The 6,895-nt window shown below is 40.9% G+C and overlaps 1 long non-coding RNA gene across 3 annotated transcripts; it reads left to right on the top strand.

The window, feature by feature from the left end:
• Positions 1-201: 201 nt before the first annotated feature.
• Positions 202-4,836, top strand: LOC114830049. Of its 3 annotated transcripts, none has more exons than XR_003777791.2 (9): positions 202-532; positions 1,719-1,898; positions 2,220-2,340; positions 2,483-2,580; positions 2,695-2,760; positions 2,969-3,052; positions 3,149-3,286; positions 3,479-3,699; positions 4,664-4,836. It is a non-coding gene; the product is annotated as an uncharacterized LOC114830049 (long non-coding RNA). The 3 variants fall into 3 exon arrangements; XR_003777792.2 differs by having other exon boundaries at positions 203-532; positions 1,747-1,898; XR_003777790.2 differs by lacking the exon at positions 202-532 and having other exon boundaries at positions 1,639-1,898.
• The last annotated feature ends 2,059 nt before the right edge of the window (positions 4,837-6,895 follow it).

Below are 6,895 nucleotides of genomic sequence, written 5' to 3'. Positions count from 1 at the left end.
CTTTAAACACATTTTTAAACAACAGTTTAACTGCAATAACCTTTTAAAATTTCAGGATGGTTGTGTTTGTTGGGGGTCCCTTTGGATGATGCTTGGCAATGTGGATGGATTGAAAGTCACAATTGTATTGAAATAGCTTCACCACAAAGTAATATTGAAACCTCATTCTAAATTCAAAATGTTCTCCACTACCCACACAGCAGTAGACGCCTACGCGGATCCGCATCCAAGTCGCGAAACCCGCGTGACTGTCACATTCGTTTTGGCACCGCCCAGAGGATCCGCTCCGCCTCCGGGCAGCGCGGTGAATTCTACTATCCCACACTGGACCCGTGTCGGATCCGCTCCGCCTCCGGGCAGCGCGGTGAATTCTACTGTCCGACACTGGATCCGTGTCGGATCCGCAGAAGTGGACGCGCCTTTACTGTAAAGGTTGAACTACAACCTCTTGGTGTGCTCTTGCTACGCCGAGACAAGAGTCATATCAGTGGAGATTTTCTTTCTTAGGACACGGTTGCGCTGAACTATCTGAGTAAGTGTATTGATTTATTGCGACATTCACAGCAAACATAGGCCTTTGTGTTTTTTTGCTCATCATGTATAATGATTGTAATGACGTTGTTTGATATTAGGACTTTTGTGCAACATGCTATTGCTAGCTGAGAGATTGTGATGATATTGTAGCCCATTTGATTTAAAATGGGATAGTCATTTCGGCAGAATATGTTATGGTAGTGTGATAAAGACTGGTTTGGTCTGTTTTAATGTGTCGCTGCTATCCATATGTAGCTTATGCTATGTTAGCAGCATGTAGCTGCTAGCTAGCATGCTGCTAGGCGCGATTGCATCATTTCGCAAGTATTGATAATGCCTATATATAGCTATATGTTTGAGTTCACGTTTGCGATGCAAACCTATAACTGATAAATTGGCACTGGTATTTCAGTCAATGAAGTGGGGTCAATATTACAGTCAGTGAAGCACTTGTCTGCTATGATAGCTAGCAGGTACAATTTTAGCATGTTTAGTTTCTAGCTAGCTGTGCATTAAGTTTGCATTTTGTCAAGTTTGGTCTCATGTGTATTGTCTATCTGCCATCCTCTTTATAATGAAAATCAAGCTTCGGCATTTTAATCACTGTTTAAGTCGGTTCAGACAACTAATGGGTATTGGCGCCTGTTTGAACGTCAAGAAGTACGGGCTTTTCTGCTAATGGTAGCTACCGAACATTACTTTGAAACCATTCAGCAAATACACAGTACATATGGAGATTTAACATCACCGCTCATTTTACACACTGTTTAAAATGAGCGGCTAGTAATGAGTGAACATTACTAGCTAGCTAGCTACGTTTTTCATGTTGGTTTTGAGCGGTAGGCTCCCCCACTAACCTAGAAAATAGTTTTAAAACAGTAAAATTAGCTAGCTAGCTAATACGGAGGAATACTCCATGCAGCGGGGGAGTCAGAGGCAGAGGGACAGTCACCGCAGCGTTAGCTAACGTTAGCTTCTTGTTTCATTTGGGGTCTAATAAACAGTCTAGTACTTTTTCCTTCCTTATACTTCTTCCCACCTTGGGGCACCATTCAGGTTAACTTTCAGCCCATCTAACTTGCTTATTTGTATTCATTGTAGGCCTATACTTGTGCATGCTTTAGTCCATGTTATTCCTTTTTTGATGATGAATAAATACCCTTTTTCTTTCTTTCTACATTAAGGATGCCTTTTCATCTAATTGAATTTCAGGCAAGCGAGGACATTGCTTTTGTGCCAGTTGACTGGTATGATGACGTGATGGTGTACTGGCCCAGCTGAACGTGTGAAACGGGCAGCTGCTAACGAGGAGAAGCATGAGCCAAACTGGCCAAGATATGACGTAAAGGTCGTCAGAACTTGTGGTATGCCAATTCATAAAATTATTGTTTAAAAATAATTTCATGGTTGCTTCTCCTTATACTTGGAATAACAAACCCTTTTATTTTCTGAAAATGCACATGAAATTGTCTTTGCCTTGCAATTTTTAAAATGTTCAATTTATATCTGTTGATGCTATTCTTGGCCAGGTCTCTCTTGTAAGAGATATTGTGTTCTCAACGAGACTAACGTGGTTAAATAAAGAATAATAATGATACTAACAATTATCATCATCAATAATAACATTCTGTGCAGCTCTACAGCTAATTTGAAACTCATGTTCATTTTAACATATTTCATTTTAGACAACTACAAAGACGCCATCAGGCTAATGAATCAATATCAGACCGGCTGCAACGCCTCTGAGCTACAGTCTGAGGCAGAGCAGGAGGGATAGCTGCCAGAGAAATGATTCAGGAAGCCAATGTAAGTCGGTTCGGTCTTGTTTTTATGTTTCTACAGTAATCGGAAGGTTATTTCCTGTAGCATTCAAAAATACTATATGTATTATATGTATATTTGGCAATTTTGGGATTGCAATAACCAAAATGATATGGTTACTTAACAGCCATCGTTTTGGGGACTCTGATGAGAGTGAAGAAGAGCCAGAAAATTCGGCTGGTGTATCAGTTGGAGCCTCAAGCCCAAACCAATTACACTGGCAGAGTAAGGAATAATCTCTTAACATCAAAATAACAAAATCATAATATTAATAATATAGATATGGTTTACCTTGTTAGTGCTAAAGATATTCCCCTCTCCTTGTATCCATTCCTCCAGCTCCACCATCTCACTGAGTGCCATGCAGCAGAGTCACTACTCCTCAACCTGGAGGAAACTGTCTAGGTAAAGGGGCCCCGTCTAGATTAATTGTTTTTCACTGGCAATCCATTCATGGGGTTGAAATAGGTAGTTCATACCAAAATGTTGAAACATACAAATTCATGTTCCCCATGACCAGAGATTTTTTGTTTGCCATTGTTTGGCCCTGTAGCTCGCAGCATACCATTGGTTAACAGATCACAACCATTTAATAGCAATTTCTCTCCCTTAGCACCTGACCATGGGGCCGGACCCCAACACCCTTCACCACCTCAACTCCCTGCACCTGTATTTAACATGAGGAGAGTTACTCAAGGTAGGGACTGATTTCTGAATCATGGTTAACAGATGACTACCATTTAATTAAAAATAATTCCCACTCTCTCACACCACCCAACTCACTATGGGCCAGGAACGGCAGTCCCTCCTCAACTCCCTCCACCTCCCGCACCGGCCCTCAACATGAGGCGAACAGAGGAGCCCTCTTCAAGCCTGGCCTACAGACCAACATGGCGAGGGGGAGGAATGACCGATACCATTCCCTGCTCTGGTGAGCACTAACTGACAAATCCATAGGGGCATTCTGTGCCACAGATTTTGGAAAACCATCACATATTTTCATAACTTTTGTCATTAACTATTGTCAATAACTAAGGTTAGTATTATGAGTAATGAGTATAAACACTGAAACGTGATATATTTTATCCACTACATTTTAGCTATATTTCTTGTGTGTCAACAGTGGCTGAGGTCCACATCCTTAGCCTGCTGGAGACCATTAAATAACAACAAGACCAGCTTGTGGCAAAGGTGAACTACCTCAGCAGCAGGCTGAACAGCAACCCGGGGCCAGATGTTGAGATGCCGGACAATATCCAGTTTCCCCTAGGACAATTGGAGGCAGTGGAGGCATTTGAAATGTTTTTAAAGGAACCGTCAAATGGCCCAGCTCGACAGAGCGTGGTGAGTTCTCTTACTTAATATGAATCTTGCCTTTAGGTTTATTGATTGTCCATGATTATTGCAAATGTTCTATTGAACAGGCCTGTCCTGATCCGCCTTTTCCCAGTGGTTAGATTCTGTCAGTGAGTGACAATCTCCCTCGTGGAGATGCTAATTTCCGGCACAGTCTTGGGCAAGACAGTGGCATACCTGTATTTGTGCGTAAGAGCACAACTACGGTCGAAATTTGGGGGTTGGAATCACAGTGGATTGTCATGTTATCGAAGTAAATGCACGCAAATGTATTGGCTGCCTGGTGGTTGTGATAGCTTCGCTCGCGTACATTTGTCTTGGCTCTCCATAATAATAATAAACACTGATGGAATGCAGTTGTGTGGTTTGTAAATGACCATGTGAGTTGTATTTTAATTTAGTGTTGCTTTTGGAATGGTTAATCTAACACTAAGGTCTCTGCTGCAACATATAGCTTGAATGTTAAGTTGTTTTGGATAAAAGCATCTGCTAACTGACGTAATGTTAACCAGGGCTGTAATAGAGACTAAACGCAAGTAAATGGAGTTTACCCACCGCTCAAATGTCAGAAATAGTTTATCCATCTGTTAAGAGTTTACCTCCAAATAGAATCTATGTAGGACCCTACCAAACTTAAAATACTGATTTATCCACATACAATTGTGCTCTGATCAAAAACCATTTAATACCACTGATATTGTTTGAACATTTTGGATGTCTTTTTTAAACATCCGATAGCGAAAGGTGTGGCAAACCTTACCCTGATCACAAATTCATAGTTTACCCACCTCTTATTTTAACCACCGCAACCCTGTTTATAAATTTATAATAATTTATAGTCATGTTTCTTTTTTTATTTAATCTCCTTAATACCTATCTCATATTGTATTGTGTAAGCATACTTGGCTTTGGATGCCACATACCATAATCATATCTGTCTTTTTGATTACAGGTGCTGTGAGGAAAAACACAGTGACACGGTCAGCCACGGACGCAGAGGTCACCAAGCACGCAATCAGGTGGTTCAACCTGGCAGCGGATCGGGCAACGAGGAGACGTGTCCCGCCTCAAGCCACACAAACGGAGTAATAGGAGAAATAAGCAATAAACAATATTTTTATTGAACTTCTTGTCGTTCACCAGTTATTAATTTTCTGATATTTTAGCTGTGCATTTCATTGAAGTTTTAGCCTAATGGATAAAATATTTTATGTCTGCACCGACCTAGGCCTATAAAGCACTAAATTAGGTTTTGACCACAAAATGAATGTAAAGCAGCTTAGCCAACGTAGGCTACTTAACAAAAACGGAATAGAAAGAACTTGTAACTTTCCATAAATGTAAATGACAATTTTATATTTCCATTAAGTAGTGATTACTTTTGTACAGTGAATTGATGTCTTGACTTGAACCTTTTCTGTTAGGCCTATTGACAATATTGTTAGGTTAAAAATACAAGACAATGCAGATTTAAGATTAGGTCTATATTGCTGGAGTAACCTAGACTAGGCCTAGTGATAGAAATCCTATGATTTAGTTTATCCTATTTTTATCCTACAGCAAGAACAGTCCTAGGGATTTTGAAAATGAGAAAAACAGGTCCAAAACGGACCCGGGCCAGATGAGCCAGGAATTTTATGAGGCCGTTACGGATCCGTGGCGGATGTATGTATCAATTAGCGGGTCCCAAATGGACCCGCCGCGGAGGCAAGGTTTTAATCGCGGATGCCGAACAGATGCAGCGCGGGTCCGCGATCCGCCTTCGTTGCGGATCCGTCACTGAGCTCTAACAGACACCGATACAGTTCCGCTTCGCGAGTCCGTTCCGAAAGCCGCAATACCTCCGCAGCGGTTCCACCGCGGAGTCCTTTTGCTGTGTGGGTAGGCTGGACAACCTTTCATTTGATGCAAATCCTATACTTAGATTTTGTACAAATTTTCTAACTTATTATAACCTTTTCAAAACTCTTTCCAGCGTGGGCCCCTACCACCCCAAGGGCGCACATCAGTAGTTAGTGTAGGGTATAATGTGTCAGAATGGTGATTTATGGCCCTGGATGGCGGGACTTCCATATTGATGTGATAGGTGGGCGGGACATCCAGTCTGTAGGGTGGGACTTCCTGTATGACGTGTGTACGGGCGGGGCTTCAGGAGTGACGTATGCATGTCCGGTGACTTTGTAATTTATGATTACATTGATGTGTCCGGGTTTGATGTTTTACAACACCTGATGAGCAAAACAGACTAGTGTTATAACAGGTGGGTTATGTTTGATGATTAACAAAAGGGCCTTAGGGTTGTGTCAGCAATAAATAAGTGTTATGTCAGCGGTAAGATGTTTGGTTTTCAACAAAATGGTGCCAGGGTTTCACAGCCATGATTTACAACAGATGTAAACTTCCATGTTTTACAATTTGTGTGTAACATGGTGTTTTCCACAAGCACAGAGTTACACGTGGGAGACATGCATTTTGTGTAAGATATAAAGTAGGGGTTAGGGACTTACGATTTGGAGTGTTTCAGCCCATTTTTCATTTTAACAAGAGATGGGCCTTAACATCAGATCTACTCTGTAATAATGGACCCTTAGTAACCACTATTACAAACGGTAGTATATGCAGGTTGAAAATCATCCCGTGTTTCACGGTTTGTGGTCCAACACAACACTACAGTAAACAAACATCGCATGATCAATGCTATTATTTTGAAGGAACAGCTATGGCCCGGGCCAACCACACCTTACGCATTGTGGATTGTGTCGCGGTTTGGGTTTAAAAATATTGTTATGAATAAAAACAAGGATTTTGGTACATGTGTATGTATGAGAAATGGTGAGTTTTGTAATATTTTTTTTTGTTTAAAGTCAGCATTCACATCTAAGTTGCATTATAGGGCAAACGTTATAAATTAGCATGAACAATGGCGAATCGTTGACAGGTCAGGATATGTTATTTCAGGTAATTAAAGCATTCGTAAAGGCGTCTTTTGAAATTGTACGACAGGGATCAACGCAAGATTGTTTTCCACACATTGGTAGAAATATTTAATAATGTTGGTTAAAAAAATAAAAATACTGTAGTATTTGCGATCACCATCTGTGTTAGTATGTGTGAAGATGTGCTGCATTCTCGTAATGACCAACTCGTGAAATCTGATTTTTGATTGATGGTCTTGTGTTTGTTA

Source organism: Esox lucius, chromosome 3 (assembly GCF_011004845.1).
Source record: "Esox lucius isolate fEsoLuc1 chromosome 3, fEsoLuc1.pri, whole genome shotgun sequence".
NCBI lineage: Eukaryota > Metazoa > Chordata > Actinopteri > Esociformes > Esocidae > Esox > Esox lucius.
The sequence above is the reverse complement of the archived record's forward strand: the minus strand, read 5'-3'. Positions and strand labels throughout refer to the sequence as shown.